Source organism: Podarcis raffonei, chromosome 16 (assembly GCF_027172205.1).
Source record: "Podarcis raffonei isolate rPodRaf1 chromosome 16, rPodRaf1.pri, whole genome shotgun sequence".
In the NCBI taxonomy this organism is placed as follows: domain Eukaryota; kingdom Metazoa; phylum Chordata; class Lepidosauria; order Squamata; family Lacertidae; genus Podarcis; species Podarcis raffonei.
Genome location: NC_070617.1, coordinates 15,076,270 through 15,097,827, shown reverse-complemented (window position 1 = coordinate 15,097,827; position 21,558 = coordinate 15,076,270). Strand labels below are relative to the sequence as shown.

At 47.4% G+C, this 21,558-nt stretch overlaps 1 protein-coding gene across 30 annotated transcripts in view; it reads right to left on the bottom strand.

The window, feature by feature from the left end:
• Positions 1 to 21,558, bottom strand: part of NRXN2 (neurexin 2) — a 341,743-nt gene that overhangs the window by 196,282 nt on the left and 123,903 nt on the right. The window contains exon 1 of one of the 30 annotated variants that reach the window (XM_053369678.1): positions 4,993 to 5,361. The exons of the other annotated variants lie outside the window; for them this stretch is intronic. The gene's annotated coding sequence lies outside the window, so the exon portion shown is untranslated. Of the gene's footprint in view, positions 1 to 4,992; positions 5,362 to 21,558 lie in introns of those variants that run through there. 30 annotated transcript variants of the gene reach the window in all.

Here is a 21,558-nt window from a genome sequence, read left to right as displayed (position 1 = left end):
TTATGTATGATGCATAAAATAGAAATACAGTGGTACCTCTAGTTGCGGACATGATCTGTTCCGGGGTGCCGTTCGCATCCTGAAAAGTCCGCAACTAGAGAGGCGCTTCTGCGCATGTGTGGAGTGCGCAGAATGCTTCTGTGCATGCACAAAGTGCGCAGAACTCTTCTGCGCGTGCATGCATGGCAAAACCCGTAAATATACACTTCCGGGTTTGCCGCATTCGCAAGCCGAAAAGACGCAACATGAACCTAACGCAACACGAGGTACGACTGTATAGGAAGCAATCTTATACTGAGTTGGATCATTGGTCCATCTAGCTCAGCACTGTCTACACTGACTGGCAGCAACTCTCCAGGGTTTCAAGTAGGGAACAACTCCCAGTCCTACCTGGAGATGCCAGCAGGGATTGAACCTGGGACCTTCAGCATGCAAAGCAAATGCTCTACCTACTGAGCTACAGCCCTTCTCCTTAACCTTTGTAGAGTCTATGCATAGGGGGAGGAAGTTTTGAACTGGGCTGCACATATAACTTGGGAAACAGAAAAAAATATGCAGGGACTTAGCATTATATCTGTAAGATCTACTATGTGGCCTGTGTTGAAGAAGCAGGGGTGGTCAAGAGAAGCTGTTATGCTTACATGGTCTAAATAGCCACTCTGCCTTTGATCCTACAGACCAGGATGCTCCTCATTCCCAGATGCAATATCTTTGGTCATGGCTCTTTTGTGGAGAGAGGGAGGATCTTGGTATATTCCCAGAGGCACTCTCCTCTTTAAAGTAGGGCTCCGACACCCTGTTAAATGCCCCTTTGTCTCTATCCCACAACTGCCTTGAGTTCTTTGTGGTGGGGTGGCCTTTCAGAAGCCCCTTCCAATAAAAAAGGCCCCTGAACAAAGGGGTCCTGCCAGTCCCTTTGGTGTATCAGAAGAGGAAACAGATCCCTGCCCTTCCCTTCCCTTCTCTCCTGCCCAATAGAGGAGCTTCAAAACTGCTGGGGCAGGGGGGCTGTCCTGGCGTGAGATAAACTGTCGCCAGGTCCGTTCCAGCCCGGCTGGAGTTGGGGATGCTATTAATTTGCTGCTAACCCGAGGCGGCAGCCCTTACTCCGGCTGGCTCCCAACTCGCTACCGTAAGCACTTTTCTCTTCCCCAGCTCAGTGACCTTGGGTTGCCGCCATCCCTCTAAATCCCATCCGCGCCCCAAATGCTGACCTTCCTGGCTCAATTCAAAAGACACAGACACACAAACCCCAGGACGGGCTGCAGGAGGAGGAGGAGAAGGAGGGAAGCAACAGACAGGAGGAAAAAAACAAGATGGGCTGGGGAGGAAGACAGCAGAGGCAGCGGAGCTGGGTGTGTAAAAATGAATGGCCTGATGACTGGTTTAAGAGGAACAACCTGAGATCTCCCACAATGAGGGGCTGGAGGCATGCATGTTTGTTTGTTTGTTTGTTTGTTTACCTACTTTACTTACTTATGAAGACTGAAGTTTTTGTGTGACACAAACAAGCAAGGAAGGGTACATATAGTGTCTCCTCTTTCAATTCATAGAGTCTTTTTCACAGTTCGTGTACATTTGGTATGAGACACTATTGGGGGATTGCACCTCCCACACAAGCTCCGCTCCATTGCAAAGCACCTGGATTTGTGAGGCTAACCTCTCTGATCCTATACTATGCAGGATTTGTGCCCTCTGAAAGTATTTGCTATGGGTGTTGTTTGTACAGGTAAGTTGGACATTAAGGAAAGAGAAGATTGCAGAAGAAATCTGGAAGGCACGGAGAAGGCCAAGGTGAGGTCTACTTGGAAGTAAACACCATAGAAAAAGACAGTGCCTCTGAACATATGCAGAATACAATCTGTCTCCACAGTTCCACAATGAGGGTGATGCATGCAGGCTTTAGCCCTGGGGTCTCTTGCTACGAAATGAAACTTTGCCAAGATCTTAATTTTAGCTCAGAACCTGATGTGGCATTATTTGTATTGACTTGGGGGTCATCCCACTTGTGCCATGCCTAGAAAGCATAGGTCAGAGCAGTTTTCCCCTTGCCCTGCTCCTTTCCAAGGGAAACCTGCTCTTCAGCAAAACAAAATGGTAATCTGGGGAAAACCTGACTTGTCCGATTACTCGCCAAAGAATGGTTTGTTTTTTTAAGGAGGGAAGCAGAATTAGTGGGACAAGATGAAGTGAGGATAAGTCCTTATTGAGTAGCCTGGTTTGTAGCCTCTTACATCCTAATAATTCAGATTGCTGTGTGGGAAGTGGGTGTGTCACACCAGTGTGAAAGAGATCCTTCCATCTACCAAGCAGGAAATGAGCAAGGAAGGCAGACCCTGGGCCTGTCAGTAAATTAATATTCATAGATTCCAAGATGGGTTTATTGGGGGAAGTCTGAGCAGCCTTGGAGCTATGGGGGGCGATTTTAACTTTTTCTCTTTCTGTCATCATTGCTCGGACAAAAGAATTCCTCTCTGAGGTTGCTACTTGCTTTTCAAGACAAGCGTCTGCAGGTGACAGAGGGAGCTTCTTTTGAAACGCAAGTAGCAGCTTCAGAGAGGATTTGGGAGGGGCAAGGATGTTCTCCCCAGGGAGCTCCACCTGCTGCCAACATTAACATCATTTCTGCAACATACGAAGATGTACTTCTTCTCTTAGGCATTAAAGGGAATATGACAATCAAATATTTTACTTCTGTTTTTGTGTTCTATTTATTGGGGTAGGGGAGCGGTATTTGTTGCTGTTTATGTGTTCTACCTACCTGCCTGGGACATCCCTTTCAATGCCCCACAAGAAAGGGGAAGAGGACAAATGGTTAGGGAGGAGGATCAGGTGTCAACTTTCTGAGAGAACATAAATGGTCCATTGCCCTTTGACATATACAGTAGTAATTAATTCTCAAGTCATTTGTTTGGAATAAGGGTAGCATTCAGGACTTACTCTGAGCCAAGGTTCATGAACTATGTGACATAATGATCATGAAGGTGCCTCTGAGCATCCTCTCCCTCACTGAATAACTACAGTTCATCCATCCACATACATTTGGGGAATTTCCACAGGTAAGATCTTAAGGGGTTGGGGGTGTTTATAAAAGGCAGCCCTGCTGTAAAAAGGGGAAAGAAAGGATCCATAGGTGCTCCCTGCCTCAAACCCTGGAGAGCCACTGCCAGCCAGTGAGGGCAATACTGGGCTGAATGGACCAGTGGCCTGGCTCTTGGTATACAGGACAGCTTCCTATGATCCAAGCACAGGCCAAATGTCCCCTCTCTCTCTTTCTCTCTTCCTGACACGGATGCCTGGCAGCTCCAAACACGTTTCCTGCTCTGAGCTTCATGCTTTTACCGTAAGAATATGTTTTTGTCTCTGCAGAGCAATGCAAACCGTCTCTGGCCCAGGCACGAGTCTTGTACCTCAAGGCGGACGTGTGGAGCAGAACATTTTAAATGGAACAAATTTGCTGTTTCTCTCTCCCTCTCCTCAGTGCCTGCAGCAGTGAATGAGCAAAATATTCAGCCCAGCCATCAATTCCGCCCTCTTCTTCCCTGCTTTCCTCCAAACAGCCCTGCGAGCAAGAAAGCCGCTCCACCAGAGCAAGAAGCACTGTCTTCAAGTTGGCTGGGGAGTTCACAAGACGGTCTCCCCACACCTACTGGCAGGTCTGTGCAGCAGAGCCCTGTCCAATACAGGCTCTCTGGGGCCTGAACTGACCTCCTGCAACTCCCGGCAGCCCCACCACCCACCCACCCAGTGCACAGGCAAGCCCAGCTAGGGTGGTGGGCACTCAGGCTCTGCTGGCAGCCCCAGGCAAAGGGCTGCCTCCCTCCAGGTTCCCCCTTTGCCTCTGGGCATCGCTTTGGAGGAAAAGGCCTTCCCTTAATTATTCATTGCAACATTATGAGATCATCCTTATTCAACTATTCCAGTGCAATTTACAAAATAACAACAACAATAATGCAATATTATTAAGCAAGAAACACACTTAAACAAGACTACAGTACCAGTAAGAACAGCAATAGGAAAAATCACAAGGGCTTTTCAAAACCACCATTTAAAAATGCTGAGAGATATTCAAAAGGCCTGGGGGAAAGCTTGATTTCTAAAGGGATAGCAGAGCAGGCATGGGGTGAGCTTTGCTTGGCGCCAAGGAAAGCATAGATAGAGAACCTCTAATCAAGTCAAGAAACTCCAAGAGGAAAAGGAGATGCAGGGAACTTCTGCCCTCCAGGTACAACCAAGTCAAGTGGATCTTGAAACCAGACCACCTAATGATGCTAGTAGCCACACACACACCACCATTAAGTTAAAACAAAAAAAACACACCCTGCAATTAAAGAAATCCATACGGTTGACATGACCCCAGAGCCTAGCAGTGACCAGGCAAGAGTCCAGAAAGCTACATGTCTGCCATTGAAGGAGCCAGACTGAGCTCCTGACTCTGAGCCAGATGCAGTTTGTTGGGCAGGTGCCCACCAAGCCCTGAGGCTAGTAGGTAAGCAGGAAGGATGCCAGAGTGGTAGGGTTTGGAGAACCAGAGCCGGGACCACCGTCATGGGTGCCTCCTTCCTCTGAGACTCAGAAGGGAAGCCTGCCAAACTACATAGGATGGAGCTGTCATTTTCACTGAACTCAATAGAACATACTTTTGGATAAAGCATGCACAACTGAAGTCAGATAGGTTGGGCTTGTGCCCACACGACTGACCCCCTAACGTCAAGCAGGATGATTTAGGGTGTCATGGAAGGGCAGCAAATTGGTAATTTAATGTATATTTATTGCTGGAGGGGAAGATTGTGGGATTTTCTGCCTCAGGTACCAAAATGTCCTTGCCTGATGGTGGGGGGAAGAGACCATTTATTGTTCTTACTTCAGGCAGCAAACTATCTTGGGATGGCCCTGATTACCCGTTGGATTGTTTGACCTTAAACCAATGCCCACAGAAGACATCCCCTGGTGTGAAATGTCCCCACAATATTTCTTCCGTGTTTCTCTCACCATTTTCAATAACCCCATCAGGCCATCTGCTCCACAACTGAGATTAGCCAGAGAGCTTGATGGTATGACAAAACATCCATGAAAGTGTTGGGGGCTCACACCCCACCTTTGGGTGCATATAGCAGTTTCTGCCTTATGCAGACCATGGGGTAGAAGTGTGTGGAATCCTCTGCGGATTCCCTCCAAAACAACTGTGACAGCCGCTCCTGAATCCATTTTGAAATTGACAGTTGCCTCACATATAGCTGCTCTCTGGGGAAGGTCAGAGTCTTTTACAAAACATGAAGTCTAAGGAAAAAAACTGGCTGAATTGGCTATCTAATGCTGTGGTCACTTTTTGCACCTTCAGGGCACGACATGCAACAGCAAAATGCCCTGGGTTTGTTTTTTCTTCTTCTTTTAAATAGCCCTTGCATTGGGTCCCCCCAGGTGATCAAATTCTTCAGATGCCATAAATGTTCCCAGGTCTTCTGCAGGCAGTCTGACAGAGTAGGCCTTTTTAGCTGCTTCAGAAATAGCTGCCCTGACCTCTCCTTCCATGCTGCTCTTGCAGAGACAGGAGGACTGAACTTCCCCTTTCCAAAATGGCTGCTGCAACAGCTTCTGGGTTTTTGCGCAGTAGAGGTTGCATCTTCTAAGTCCAAAGTTGTCCCTGTTCTGGGTTTTGATCAGTTCAGGTGGCTTTGTATCATCTCTGTAGCACTGCAGTTAAAGTCACTTGTTAGCGTCATTCCCCCCAAAAGCCCCTGGTCGAGAATTACAAGCACCCATCTACTCCTAAAGTAATTCTCCCAGTTTTTATCAGCAGCCTCACAGTATACAGCCTGTTCACTCAAGGCGCTAGCAGATGACTGAACAATTTCTCCAGGCTTCTGAGTACTTTGACAGAAGCAGCCCCGCTCACAAGAAACCACGTTCCTCTTGGGGATGAAACAGGCATCATCCGTCGCAAGGAGAGTTTCATACTTGCCCTTCTGGTCCTCTTCAGCAAAGGCCAGGCTGGATTTACCTGCTGGGTTGTTTTCCTTCTTCCTTGTGCTGCATTTTTTGTTGTTGTTGTTTTGTGGCCAGGTGAAAGCAAGCAAACTTTTCTTTTCTCTGGTGAAGCTGCAAGGCCCTGAACATGCTTAGACTACTGAAACTGCTTGGCAGCCTAGGAATTTACCTCCACAAGGTCTATCTGGGGATCTCTCACCCAATTCCACAGCTGTGCAGGAATTCAAAGAATGAAGAACAAGTGGCACTCCTGGCAAGTGAGCTGAGAATGGGCATTTAGTGGCCACACTATGGGAAGCAGACCACACACAGCCTCATAACGGCCTCTGCTGAGGGGTTAGGAACATGAGAAAGTCCAAGTGGTGAAAAAAGGCAGATCTGCTATGAGGAGAGAAAGGGAGCAACCAAACTGCAAGCAGACTGACAAGGGGGAATGTATGGCCGCCAAATTCTTAAAAAGCAGCTGTTTTCCTGCAAGGTCAACAAGCACAGGAGAGGAAATGGTGTCCTCGCCAAAGGCCCACCAGGCATGCTCTTCCCCTCACTCGCACCACAGCACTGCCAACAAAATGGGGAGAGAAGCAGGCCATCTTGACTAGCAGCCCATTTAACTAGGCCAGCAGAAAGACAAGCAACCAAACCACTTGAGGAAGGATTAACTGGTTTACGGAGATGGACCAGGGGCAACAAAGAGGGCCGAACCATTAGGCCTAAGGTCCAAGATGTGTGCAGAGTGGGAGGGCAGGACTGCTACAAAATGGCGCTCCTGACCAGCCAGTCTGTTGGCAGGACGTGCCAACGCTGTCTCACTCCCACTGAGGAAAAGCAGAGGGGGAAATAACGCTGGCCAAAGAACCATGGGGGGGGGCGGCGTTAATCTTCCCCTCCAGTGCCCAATACATACATACACACGGAGGAAAGAGAGAAGGCACTGAGGAGGAAAAACTGGAGGAGAAACCACAAAGAAGAAAGAGCGGGAAAGCACAGAAGACACTCGAAAACTTCCCAGTGCTTGGGAAGAAACAAATTAACCAGGAAGGAGAAGGAAGAAAACACCCCAAAGGCCACACCCTCAAGCCTGAGGCAAAATATGGAAACAAAAAGCCGCCAGGAAGAGAAGACTCAGAGGAATGTCTTCAGGACTGATCCAGCAAACAGGGCAGAGTTGATATTTCCCTACCAGACTTCCCCACCCGCTTTCTTGAAGGGTGTGGACACTTCTAGCAGCTTCCCCTCAGGTGCATTAAGGAGGCAGCTGTTAATTTTTGGCATTCCACCCCCCCCCCCCCGCAAAAGCTTGATGCCAGGTAATTTTAAGGGCCACTGGGCAAAGGTGTCCAAGCCTCTTCCCAAGGGAAGTCTGCCAAGCTCCCTCTCTTCCCGCTTCCTCCTTCAGGCATTTTCTGATAGTGTTTTGTTTTTGTTTTTTTAACTGTCTTTTATGGCCGCCTCCTTTGGTTTCCAACAACCCGCTGTGTTTTGGTCTTTGATTTGATTTATTTTTAATCTGCATTGTATCATTGTGATACTGGCGATTCCTCCCCCCCCCCCCTTTGTAAGCTGCTTCAGGGAGTAATTATTCTTAAAAGCGGGTCATAAAGAATGAAAGCTAAAATAAACACACAGAGGCAACATCCCATTCATAATTCTCCACATGCACTTTGAGTGGGTCTAGGTTTGGGGGATGACACATCCACAGTCTTCCAGAGAGAAGCCATGAGTCTCAAAGCATGAGTCTCAAAGTCGGGGCTGACTCATCCAGTGCTAGTGTGTGTGTGTGTGTGTGTGTGTGTGTGTGTGTGTGTGTGTGTTTCTTGGGAGTGAGAGCTAAGAGGGTCACCTGGACTTGAACTGCTAAAGGGCCCTTATTTAAGGAAAGAAATATACTTTCCCCCCCCTATCTGTAACAGAGGGGAGGGAGGAAATGGTATGGGAGGATGCCATACATAGCTAATCTTGAAATATCAAAACAACGAAGGGCTTTCACTTTGGCCCATTCTTGGGCCCTCCCTTCAGCAGTCCAGGAAGGCCGTTATAGGAAGATACCATATGACGAGAGGAAATGTCCATGTGGCTCTGGGCAGCAGGAAACAGCGGAGCATGCCCTTCTTCATTGCCAGTATTACACAGACATTCGAGCCAGGTTTTTCCAGCCTATCTTATAGAAGTTCCCTAGGCATTCAGAACAACACCACATCTCTCTATTACTACAGGACGAAAGCCCAGAAGTCACATATTTAGTCGCCAGATTTTGCGCTGCCATGATAGATATTCGTCGAAGGATGATCTATGCTACAGATCAGTCCTAAATTGAAGGCTCATATTGCTAGATCCGCACTTCTGAAGCCCCACCCCATATAGCTGTTTTAAACTGATCTCTTCTAATTTCTCTTATCAGTTTTTACTCATCCATTACCTATGTTTAATCAAGCATTCTGTGTATATGTTTTAATCTACATTTGGTTCTTGCTCCCATGTATTTTAATAACCATCCGCTTAGAGATACTGTTATGCTATTTATTTAGATGTTTTGCTTATGCTTGTCTGTGACTGTAATAAAGTAAATTCAATTCAGGATAGGAGGGGGGGGCATAAAGCCAGTGACCTCCAGACGCAACTGCTTATTTACAATTATCAAAATTCTGTTTTCGACAGGAATTCCCCTGGGCAGGAAAGCAGGAGGTCCCTTTCACATCCTGTCACTTTAACCGCTTGTTCCAGGTCTGCAAGGTGTAATCGAAGGTGATGTTTGCAAGCGAAAAGTTCTCGTGCATGTACTAGACAGATCTTGTTTCCATTATCACCTGCCTCAGGTTCAACCACGGAGCCTCCTTTTGGTGCCACAACTCTGCAAAACATTCAAGTACTTCTGAACATGAGCAGAGTGCCGCTCACTCTCATCTGGGATGGGGGAGTAGGGCTTCTATCATGTCCACATAGCTCAGTAGCCAAGCACTTGCTTTGCAAGCAGAGAAGGTCCTGGGTTCAAATGCTGGCATCTTCAAAAAGTCAGGGAGCAGGTGGCAGGGAAGGCCCTTCTTTCTAACTGAAACCCTGTTAGGACAGGCATTACTGAGCTCAGATGGACAAACAGTCTGAGTAAGCCTGAGGAAGGGACCGTAGCTCAGCAGGTAGAGCACCTGCTTTGCATACATTACTTATCTTAATAATTTATATACTACTTAGTACCACAGTTTCTAAGCAGTGTACAAGAGGATTGCAGTATATATCACAAAACCCATTAAAATGAACTGTAAAATCAGAAGAGCTCGCTTAAAATGCCTGTTGAAATAAAAAAAAAATCTGGAGATTCAGAGGGTGGGGGGGGGACTGTCTTATCTCAGCTGGGAGGGAGTTCCACAAAATTGGCCCACGATACTGGTGGATAGGACCCAGCTGCCTGAGTCATGGGGAACTACTAATATAGAGAGTACTCAAAGATGTCAGTGAGCCAGCAGGGATTGTATAAAAGTATCAGGTATGCCTTAAGCATGGGTCAGCAAACTAAAGCCCTGGGGCTGAATCTGGCCCAAATGCCTTCTGGATCCGGCCCACGGACAGTCCGGGAATTGCCACGTGGATCTGATTCTGATCATTCGGGCTGCGCCATTCCCCCCCCCCAACCCGGTGGCGCCTCCTCCCTCCCTCCTCCTGGCTTCTCCCCGCCCTGCCTAGAGGAGGAAGGGGGCTGGGCTTTGCTGGTGCCAGCCCCTTTCCAGAGCCCTTTCGCGTGCTGCTCATTGTCCCGCCACCCCCACCCCCAGCCCCTGCCACTCGCAAGACACAGGAGATTTGCTGACCCCTGCCTTAAAGTATCAGGATGCAGAGAGGCTTGTAATTTAACTCAGTCCAGGTAATGGTTCCTCTCCAGTCCTGGTGGTGAGTGAGGCAAACATCTACCTTGAAATGATGTGAAATAACCTGGATTGGATCTGAGTGTCGTACTCAGGACTGGAGGGGTTTCAGTGGTGAGAGAAAGGGAAAGGAGTAAGGTAAGACCCCCATAAACCTCTGAGGGTATTTACAGTGGCTGGCCTGCAGTATTAGGTTGCTATTGTGATATAAGTTTATTTTGTACTGAATTATATTTTAAATGCTTGTGTTGTGTGTGTGTGTGTTTTACTTATTTATTAAACGTGCATCCCATACCTCCCCCAAAGGAGCCCAGGGCAGCCAACAAGTGATAAAACGACGAAAAAACATCTTCAAAACAATTCCCACACAGATGCAGATTGGGAAAGATCTCCAGTTAAAAGGCTTGTTGAAAGAGGAAAGTCTTCGGTAGGTGCCAGAAAGCCAACAGAGATGGCACCTGTCTAATGTTCAAACAATATTCAATTTGTCACAAGGCTCTCTCTGTATTTCTGTTCTGGCTGCTTTCCAGAACAGACAACGGTCCCCTTAAATTCCCCACCACAAAATTTCTTGCAATAAGCTCAAAGCCGTGCCTGGCCCCCCACCCTCCAAGCTTCCTTAACCCTCTGAAGGCACTAAAAGCTGTCAGGCTAGAGGCAGCTTCTAGGAGCTTATAAGGAAAGGATTTCTTCACAGAATCCCCCTGGACTCTGTTCCTTACCACCACAAGGTGCAGCCCACCCAGACTGCAGGCACACTATTCTCTTCCCCATTTCCCAGTCACTATTGGGTTATTTTGCAAAAATGACCTATTTAACACATATTTACATGTTTATATGGCAATGTTTCGAATACTATACTGTACCTTAAACTCTCTGTTTTGTTAATCACAGCTACATGTCCTGTATTATTTTAGTAATTAACCAAATCCTAAAAGGGGCTCCAGAGGAAGCTTGCTATGTGAAGTGCTGTTTGGTGCTTTTACAACCATCTATTTTTTATTTTTTTTAAAAAAAAAGCACAAGGAAAGGCAGAAGAGTGATAATTTGCCTCCCTGCTCCCTTGAAGAGGGAATGGGGGCATCCTTGCATATTTTTAGTCCAGAGAGTTGGCAATGTCAGGTCAACTTCCCCTTGAAAAATGCAAGCCAAGTGAAGGCTCTGTTTGAGAGAGAATGTCTATGTTTCTTGTGGGGCAGGGGGGCAATCTTTATCACAATCCTTACAAATGCTATCTTTTTTTCCTATTCTGTTCAAAGTGGCAAACACACACACACAAATGCACACTCCCATCTGGGTCTGCCAGAGACAATGTGCCAGGCCTTGGGGCACCCTCTGCCTTCTGTCCCCCCATCACCCCTGAGGACATCGCAAGCTGACACAGCCACCTCCATGATCAACATTGCCTAGTCTCTGGCATTCTGCCTCCCCACCCCATTACACTGTCCTTCAGTCTTCGGTTCCGGGGACGGACGGACAGGACATGTTGCTAGCTGGAGGGGGCGGGGGGCTGATGAAATTGAGAGAAGTGCAGAGAAATACCATACTGGCTGTGGCACAATCAGGGCCAGAGGACAGGCATAGAACACAAATGGCAGGGAGGGGGCCCTTTAGAGAAAAGGCAAGCAAGAGGCAACATGATAGAGGTTTATAAAATTATGCACGGCATGTGAAAGCAGAGAGAGAGAGAGAGAGGTTTTCCTCTCTTGTAACACTAGAACACATGGACACCCTATGAAGCTGAATGAGTCAAGGCAGATAAAAGAAAGTACTTCTTCAGGCAGCACATAGTTCAACTATGGAACTCACTCCCACAGGAAGCAGCAATGGCCACCAACGCAGATGGCTTTTAAAGATGATTGGACCGATTCATAGAGGGGAGGGCTATCAGTGGCTACCAGCCATGATGGCTTATGCTCTGCCTCCAGCAATGCTTCTGAATCCCAGTATCTGGAAACCACAGGAGGAGAAAGGGCTCTTGTGTTTAGGTGCTGCTTGTAGGCTTCCTATTGGGGCATCAGGCCAGCAACTGAGAGAACAAGATGCTAGACTAGATCCGTGGGACTGATCCAGCAGCAGCAGGCAGGCTCTCAGGATGAGGGCTATATTCTGCATATGCTTGGCAGTTCTTCTAATGCCTTGCATGTTGTAGAGCTGAGAGCCCCCCTCAGAGTCCTTTTTGGCTCAAGCTGACGGAGTTGTTCTAGCCCCCAAACTCCCCACATTATCAGAATTTGGCAGAGTCAAGATGGGAGCTGTAGTCCAAAACATCAGGCAGGCACCACTTTGGGGAAGGCTGATCTACATCTGCTTTTTAGTTTTATTTATTTTAAAAGAAAAGAACTCAGATATGAAATTGCACTAGTAGTTCATGCTTTTCCGTAAACAAGAATTCATATTCTTCATCCCACCATATTCCAGCGGGTATATAAGACTTATTTATCCATCTTCCCTGTCCAACATGTAAATATTCCTTGTGAAAGGGGCCCAAGAGACTCTATCTAGCAGCTCTTGAAATTCACAGTACACACCACTTGAAGCCTTAGGTGGAATAAAGATGCATCCTATGATGCCTGGAAGCTTGCCACTTCAATCATAAGTGCTGGTGAGTTTTGCTTTGCTTTTTTTTCTTTAAGTGACTACTGTATTCAGAACCATTTTGGATTTGCAGAAAGACTGGCTCACATGCAGGCAGGGCTCTTTGCATCAAACAAGTGCAACACTCTCTCCTCCTCCCTCTGGTCGCCCACAATTAAGTTGTTTGGGTTATGGGATGGGGTGTAGCAAACATGGGTGTTCCTCAGACAAGTGAAGGGAGGCCCCCTGCTCCTCTGCCACCCCCGGCACTTCGCCCACTGTTTCTCAGGCTTCCTTGCCAACCCTATCATTCCCACACACCCCCATGTCAATCACAGCATGTCAGGTTCCATGAAGCCACCCACTTCTGTCATTGTGTCCCATTGCGGCTGCTGAGTGGGAACTCGAGGTGGGGGTGTTGCAGCACAACTCCCTGCTGCATCCTAACAAGGCAGGGGGGGCTGGTGGGTGACTTGGCTGATCTGGAATGTGGGTGTTTGCCTGCTCCGGGTGGGGTTGCATCTCCCCCAGGAATCAAGTCTCTGCAGTTTGAGAATGTTCAGTGGGGAGGGAGCCCAAGCAGCTTCCTGCAGCTTCAGGCTGGTATAGTTATGCCAGCCACTCCTGACCACAGTGATCCTTGCTCTGGGAACCTCTAGATTAGACTACTGCTGTAAGTGGTGCTTCCCTTGAAGACTGTTTGCAAATTTCCTGCAATTCAGAGCAAATGGGACCAGCAAGAAAACACTGCCATGTGGGTAGCTTCCTGTTCAAGACTTCAGTCACTCCACCCCTGTCCCTCAACAGTCAGTCTGCATTGCCACCCTGGACGCTTGGCAGTGATGAGGGTGGAACAGAGAGGAAGAGATGGGGGGAAGATTGCCAAAGCCAGGAAGGGCACCCTGGGGGAAAGGGCAAAGGCTATTCATGCTCTGGCCTGCCTCCCTGCACTTTCTGGAGCAGCCTCCTTTACTCCTGCTCACAGTCTCACTCCCCATTCCGCCCCCACTTGGGATCCCAGGCCCAACTCAGCTCAGGGGCAGCCCAGGGGCTGCTTTCCTCCTGAGCTGGTTCCCTTCCCGTGAAAGGCTCCCAGCCAGCCTCATCCATTTTCGAAAAGCCGGCTTTCCTCTTAAAAGCTGCCTTTCAAAAATAGCCCTTTGATGAAAGCTTTTGCAGATGACCTAGTTTTGACACTGCAGGAGCCAGAATCCAGTACAAAAAGAGTTCTCGAACTTATATCTGAATTTGGTCGGGTGGCGGGATTTAGGTTGAATAAACAAAAAACTAAGGTTCTGACCAAAAATTTAACAATTACAGAAACAGAGGGGTTTCAGAGAGAAACAGAACTGAATGTGGTTAAAAAAGTGAAATACCTTGGGATCTATTTGTCCTCCAAGAATTTGAATTTATTTAAGGATAATTATGAGAAATGTTGGTTGGAAGTTAAAAAGGATTTAGAAATTTGGTCAAGATTGAAACTTTCCTTGTTGGGAAGAATTGCAGCTATAAAAATGAATGTGTTGCCGAAAATGTTATTTTTGTTTCAAACCTTACAGATCGTGGACAGAGTGGATTGCTTTGGAAAATGGCAGAAGGATATATCTAGATTTATCTGGCAGGGCAAAAAGCCCCGAATAAAGTTTAAAATATTAACAGATTCGAAAGAAAGAGGGGGGTTTGCCCTGCCGGACTTGAGGTTGTATTATGAAGCTGCAGCCTTCTGCTGGCTGAAAGATTGGTTTTTGTTGGAAAACACCGATGTCCTAGATCTGGAAGGTTTTAATAATGCTTTTGGATGGCACGCATACCTATGGTACGACAAGGTTAAAGCACATAAATTGTTTAAAAGCCACATTGTCAGAAAAGCAATTTTTGCAGTCTGGATGAAATATAAAGACTTACTAGAGAGTAAAACTCCGAGGTGGCTATCACCAGTGGAGGCCAAGGCCCGAAAAAGACCCAATATGGAGGCCTATTGGCCGAAATATTGGGAATTGACTGAAAAAATTGGAGACAATTGGAAGTTGCAGAGCCAGGACAAACTAAAAAATAAGGTGCGAGACTGGCTACATTATGCTCAAATTCAAGAGGTTTTCAAAATGGACAAAAAAGTTGGTTTCCAGGTGGAAAAGTCGAAACTAGAGACAGAATTGTTAGAACCAAAGACAAAGCTGTTATCTAGAATGTATAACTTGCTGCTTATGTGGAATTTACAGGATGAGACAGTTAAATCTGCTATGATTAAATGGGCACAGGATGTTGGACACAACATTATGTTTGAAGACTGGGAAAGGTTATGGAACACCGGAATGAAATTCACGGCCAGTACGGCCTTGAAGGAAAACATTATGAAAATGATATACCGGTGGTACATGACCCCAGTCAAGTTAGCTAAGATACATCACCTGTCTGACAATAAATGTTGGAAGTGTAAGGAAGCAGAGGGGACTTTCTTTCACCTCTGGTGGACATGCCCAAAGGTTAAGGCTTTCTGGGAAATGATTTACAATGAGTTGAAAAAGGTATTTAGGTATACCTTTCCCAAGAAACCAGAGGCCTTCCTGTTGGGCATGGTAGACCAGAAAGTGTTAAAGAAGGACAGAACTTTGTTTATGTATGCTAGTACAGCAGCAAGAATACTCATCGCAAAGAACTGGAAGACACAAGATTTACCCACGCTGGAGGAATGGCAGACGCAGTTGATGGACTACATGGAGATAGCTGAACTGACCGGCAGAATCCGAGATTTGGATGTAGAAACAATTGAGGTGGACTGGAAAAAGTTTAAAGACTACTTGCAAAAGTATTACAAACTGTATGAATTTTAAGACGGTGCATGATTTGAAAATGATACGCTTTAGCAATTATGATTAAGTAAATAGTAAACTAAGTGATAAAAGAGAAAAGGAGATAATATGAAATTGAACATGTTACGTTTATTTTAAAGGTATAAAAATTCTGACATAATACATTGAATATAGATACATAACATGTAAAAGTTACAATAAGGTATGACATAAGGTAACAAATTGCTGACATTGTTAATACAAAGAACGCAGAATCGGAAGGGGTGGGGAAGTCCAATTTGGGATTTTTGTTAAAAAAAAAAAAAATGGTTTCTTGTAAACTCTTTGTTTGTAATGTATAAAATTTGGAAAGAAACGTAATAAAAAAATATTATAAAAAAAAAAAAAATAGCCCTTTGAAAACATCCCAGCTACCCCGCCCCCCAAATCTCTGTCAACCAACAGGAGCCGGTTTTGTCCAAGTCGGGGAACGGAACAGAGCCACATCTCTCTCTGAAGAAAAGGCTTCTCCCCTCCTGGGCTGCAAGCGGGTCTCTAGGCATAGAAATCATAGAATTATAGGGTTGGAAGGAACCCCAAGGAACACCTAGTCCAACCCCTTTGCAATGCAGGAATCCTGCCCACAGCCGTTGCTGGGTCTACCAGAGGGTCTGAGCTGAGCTAAGCGGGGAGGAGCCCCCCCCCCCCCGGAGAGCCAGCTGCTTTTTAAAAAGACTCAGAAAGGTGTAGGGAGGAGGTGGTTAAGGACCAAGGAGAGCTGGAGAGCAGAACAGCTGCTTGGCTTGCAGAATAGCTGCTTGGCTATTGGGGATGGTGTAGCACTCAAGAGTAATGGACCTGGGCCACATCTGCACTCAGCATTTGCAGCAGTATCATCCCACTTTGAGCTTCCCCAAATGAAGGCTGGGAAGCAGAGTTGGTTCAGGGTGCTGAGAGCTGTTAAGAGACCCCCTATTCCCCTCCAATACCTACAATTCCAAGAGTTCCCTGAGAACAGAGGTTGACTACTCTGAGAATTGCAGCTCTGGGAGGAGAATAGGGAGCCTCAGAACTAACAGCTCTCAGCAACCTCACAAACTACACTTCCCAAGGTCCTTTGAGGGAAGTCATGTCTGCTTATGAAGTGCTATGATATGGCTGCAAATGCAGAGTGCAGATGAGGCCAGGGAGAGCTCAGTTAGCACTGCTGTGCAGCCATGAAGCTTATGAGGTATGCCGTGCAGGGTTGTTTTTTGAAAACAAGAATCTTTACTTCAACCTTTCTTAAGCAGCTCAGAGTGACATCACCTGTAGTTCCCATTATGGTGGGGAAGGGGGGGAAAAGCAAATATGGAATTATTTATTTTTTAAAGGTGTAATGAATAAGGTGTAATGAATACAGAATGCGAACCCATCCCTTGCACCAGCTCTCACACCGACAAGCCTCCTTGCACACTCAGAGTCACATCCATGGCCCCCCTTCAGAGCTCCAGAGCCCACCCAAGCAGTGAGCAGGCCTCTAACAGGCAACTGGATCAGCTCAACATCTGCACCCATCGCTCACTTGCAGGAACGCCCCCTCTCCTCTGTGCCATGAGCGTTCACAACTGCCAGCATGGGAGGGGCCCGTCCTTCGCCCCCGCAGAATGAGGCCGTGACTGAGCCAAAAGCGTCCTGTGTTGGCGGCGGCAGGCCACAGCGCCGACTCTGAAGCCGCCCCTCCAGCGCACAGCCAGCTTCAGTCATTAGCTCATCAACTCAAGACTTCGGGACAATTAATCCTATTCCCCTTCCCTTGGGACGCAGCACGCCAACATCCCAGTGCACGGTCGGCATAGCAACCAAGCCAGCAGCCTGATCCAGGGATGTTTATGTCCTCTTGCTGCAATGGAGGAGGGGGATGGATGGGGAGGGGCTACTGCTGCTGCTGCAAGGGATGAAAGGCAAACAGGTAGATGCTGAATAAGAGGCTCAGCCAGGCTCTTTATAGTCTGCTTGTTCTCCTCGGAAGGGGTGCTCACCAAGGCACTGCAGAGGATTCGGGCCCTGCCAGTAAACTGGGAATCCCCAACACACCTGCTGTCCTCCTTCCCCCCCTCACACACACACCCTTCCAGGCAAATAAGCATCACAAATGGCACCTTGAGTTTACATCACAGACATTGCCCAAATTCTTCCTTGGGTACCAAGGAAGAGAAAGTAGGACTATCATACAGCTCTGGAGTCCTCTCCCACCTGAGTCCACAGGCCAGGCATCCACAGCCACAAGCAGCCCAGAGCACATTCGGGAAAAGGATTTGGCAGCCTGAGAATGACAGTGCCCATTAAAAGAAAATAAAGATGCTAGTCCTCAGGGCTGCTAAGACAAGTGCTCAAACACAAGCACAGTTATGCACAGTGCCTGGCAATTTCAGAGTGCGCCTGAGTGCTGCAGTCAAAGAAGGGCTTCGGTCCCCCCACCACCACACATGTCCTCTGCAGCAAAGCACACAAATGCATGCTGGGATAGCTCAGTTGGCAGAGCATGAGGCTCTTAATCTCATGGTTGTGGGTTCGAACCCCACATTGGGCATGTTTCTTGGATTGCAGAGGGTTGGGCTACATGATTCCTGTGATTCTATTCAAATGTGCCCAATCACACAGCAGGGCTCATCTTGCCAGGTATCCTCTTTAGCACAGCTGATTCCTGCTGTGCTGGAGTACAGAACACTTTGGCCTGCAGTCTCCTGCATTCTTAACTGGACCACCTGCCAGCAGAAAGGGCACATGCCCCCTCCTGGCTCAGAGAAGGGCCATAGCTAAGTGGTAGAGCACCCCCTCTGCATGCAGAAGGCCCCAGGTTCAAGCCCCAGGATCTCCTGCCAAATCCCTGGGATTTACAAGTGGGGCAACTCCATGCAATCAAGGGGGAAAGGCCTGCGTCTTCTAAAACAAAACTAGGGAGAGGCTACTTCTCAGTGGTGGGATACGATACGATACAATATGATACGATAATCTTTATTGTCATTGTCCCATACAGAACAACGAAATTGAAAAAATCTACATCAGACATTCAAAAACCAGCAAGCCTGCTATCCCAGCTATCACAGCCTGGTTAACCCCCTAAAAACTCTGGTACCCCATAATTAAATACAATATACTTCCACAGAGCCTACCTCACACTGCGTTTAAAACCAAAATCGCATTTGGATAGAAACTGTTTCTCATGCAGCTAGTCCTATTTATAACCCTGCTTTGCATCCAAAAGGTCCCGGGTTCAAGACATAGTATAATGCATGGCTGTTTGTGATAGCCATCCTGTCCCCAAGCTGATTTTTAAGGAGGCTACTGGGAGGTCATGACTGGGCTGAACTGGAGGTAGGCGGGTTAAGAGTGATGCTTGATAAGCCCTCAGAAGATTCAGGGCAGATAAAAGGAAGCATTTCTTCATGCAGCACATGGTTAAACCGTGGAACTCACTCCTGCCAGAGTTAGTGATGGCTTTAAAAGAGGACTGGACCAATTCCTGGAGAAGGACAAGTTTATTAATGGCTAACAGCCACCATGGCTCTGCTCTGCTCCTACATAGCCGGAGGCAGTGATGCTTCTGAATGCTGGAGACTGCAGAAATTTCAGGCGTCTCATCCAGCCCACCCCATCTACTACTCTGATGGGCAGAAACTCTGCAGGGTAACAAAGAAAGGTCTTCCCTGCCATCTGCTACCTGGGTCTCTAAAAGAAAACCCCAAAGGAAGCTAAGGGGTGAACTTGGGACCCTCTGCATGCAAAGCAGATGCTCTGCCCCTGATCTAAGGTCTTGCCTAAGAACTGAACTCCTCCAGGTATGAAGGTGGTTCATGCAGATTCCGGAGAGTCAGGAAAATGCGAAACCCTGTGCTGAAGGAGTGGCCTCCTTAGGGCTGCACCGAATTCCTCCCAAGGACTTTAAAAACACAGAGGGAAAAGTGACCAACAAAGATCTATTGGCCTCATCCTGAACTAAAAAACCCCAGAAAGAAACTGATCTCTGTGATGTGCACCGGCTGACACCAACCCACCTATCCCCTGATAAGAATCAGGCTCAGTGGACAGGCAACACCAGTCACCCCAGGGTTGGCTAGATGATGCCCCCAGGCAGCTCTTTGGCCTTTCCCAGGAAGTGTGGCGAGGTCTTCTGCCCTTGCCCAACAGTTCCCCGCTCTCCCATAAAAGCTGCCCTTTCCTTGGTCTCCTCTCCAGAACACCCTGATTAAAATCAATCACAGCCTTTTCTATATTAATGGCATCTTATTTGTATTGAATGCATCATTAATGTTAACGATCCCTGGGAGTCTTCCCCCACCCTCCCTGGACGGAGTGTATTAATTGCTCACTTTGTAATTAAATATTAAGGCTGGGAGTTTTCACGCTTCACACAGCTGGCATGTTTTTTTGGGGGGCGTGTGCCTGAGTGAGAGACGGGGCTGGCGGGCATCAGCCTCTCCAAAATGCGGGGAGAGGCAAGGTGGTTCAGCACGGATGCAAACGCCCCCACGCAATATCGGACACCGCTTCTGCAAGATGCACACACATGCTCAAAATATCTTGGCCAAAGAGGCGGGCCGCAGGTAGGCATGTGCCGTAAAGAGAGAGGACAGCCCTCTCTTTGAAGGGCAATCGCATGGATATCCTTTGGTGCTGGACTCTATTGGAAACGGGGGTGCAATCTAAAGGAGGGCCTTCTCAAGAGTTAGCAGTGCATGGACAGCAGGCACACACAGGTCACCTTCTGGCACTTCCAGACAGGGGCTGAATATTTCAAATGGGTTGCTGAAAATGGGCTGCCAGCAGCTGGGTCGGCACATGGCGTGTGTGTGGTTTTAAAAAACACACGCTGGAATTTTTCAAAAGGGCACATCTGGACTAAATGGGGGGAAGCCAATGACGTCATCATGTGGACACTATGAAAGGCTTAGCATGATCAGCATCCCACAATCACGGTCCTCCTACTAGGGTGAGATGCACTGGAATTCCATTTAAATCACAACAAAATTTGCACCTATGCATACGAATGAGCATGCCCTGTTATTCTTGCAACGTACAAGCAGCAACCCGAGCGTGCAAACACATAACAGAGAGGTGGACACTGAGCCCAAGACTTGCGCCACCACCCCCAGTTCTGAAGGAGAGGCAAAGGGGATGGACACCCGCAAAGTGCCAGGCTCAGAGCCCCAAGACACCTACATGGACAAACCTGATGACCGGAGACAATCATAGGGCAGGAGCCTACCTTTGCCTGGTTACATATATCTAACGACATCTAACAGACCACTGTATTTTAATATTTTGTTGGAAGCCGCCCAGAGTGGCTGGGGAAAACCACCAAATATCCAGGTTAAGAAGCACACCACAGGCACCTAGAGGTCACAGGCAAGCATGCTCAAGGAAGCTGAGTTGCAACACTTCCTGGAAAAGCCATGGTCTGCTGTCTCTGCCCAAACTCCCTTCAAATTTGCATTTCTAAAGTAAGCAAGTAAGGCACCAGGCTCCTTCTGGAAGGGTTCGGCCAAGATATGATCACTGAAAATGTCAGTCCTTCCTCTGCATTCGCCCCAGGCCAGATCAGGTGTCTCTTTCTTGGAGAGACCTCCGGCCCATCCTCTAGTCATGCTTCGAAAGTTTCCAATTGCATTTCTCAGAGATGGGGCCTCCTCCCTCTTCTTGACCAGTCATGAGAGCAGATGTGCCCTGTGCTTGCTAAACTGGAAGCATTTTACCTGCACGGTTTTTACTACTGCTGGAGCTGGAAACCAATGCAAGACTATTGAGTAGGTTAAATCATATTTCCAGTCTGTTGTCCGATTTCTTCGTTAAGCAGAATAAGAACGGGGGAAGCCAGCTTAATTCATAGCTGGACTTAATTAAAAGAAGGCTTCATGGCCTATTCCTACACGCTTCAATTTTGTTGCTAAGGGACTTTTAAAACTCTGTACAGCTCACACACATTGGGGCCTGGAGGGATAAAATGCAATTAATATATACTCCCCTACCTATTAAAACCCACCCCACACTCCGTCCTCCCCTTCTTTGTCTGACACATGTGACCCTCGTTGGTATCCAGTTTCCCTCTGACACCCCCTTTGTCTCTTCAGCCAAACCAATACCAACCAACCCCTCTTCCTCTTCTTCCCTTGAACCAGTCTCACTGCATATGCTGGTTTTCCTCTGTGTTCCCAGATAGACTTTCGAGAATATATTTAGCTCAAAAACCCAATACAGCTCTTTCAAACACAGCCTATCGTTAGCACGCTGGTTATTGATTTCGTTTAACGCCTTTGGTAAATATGCTGATTCCCTTTTTTTTTGCTACAACAAAATTGATTCTGGGTCTA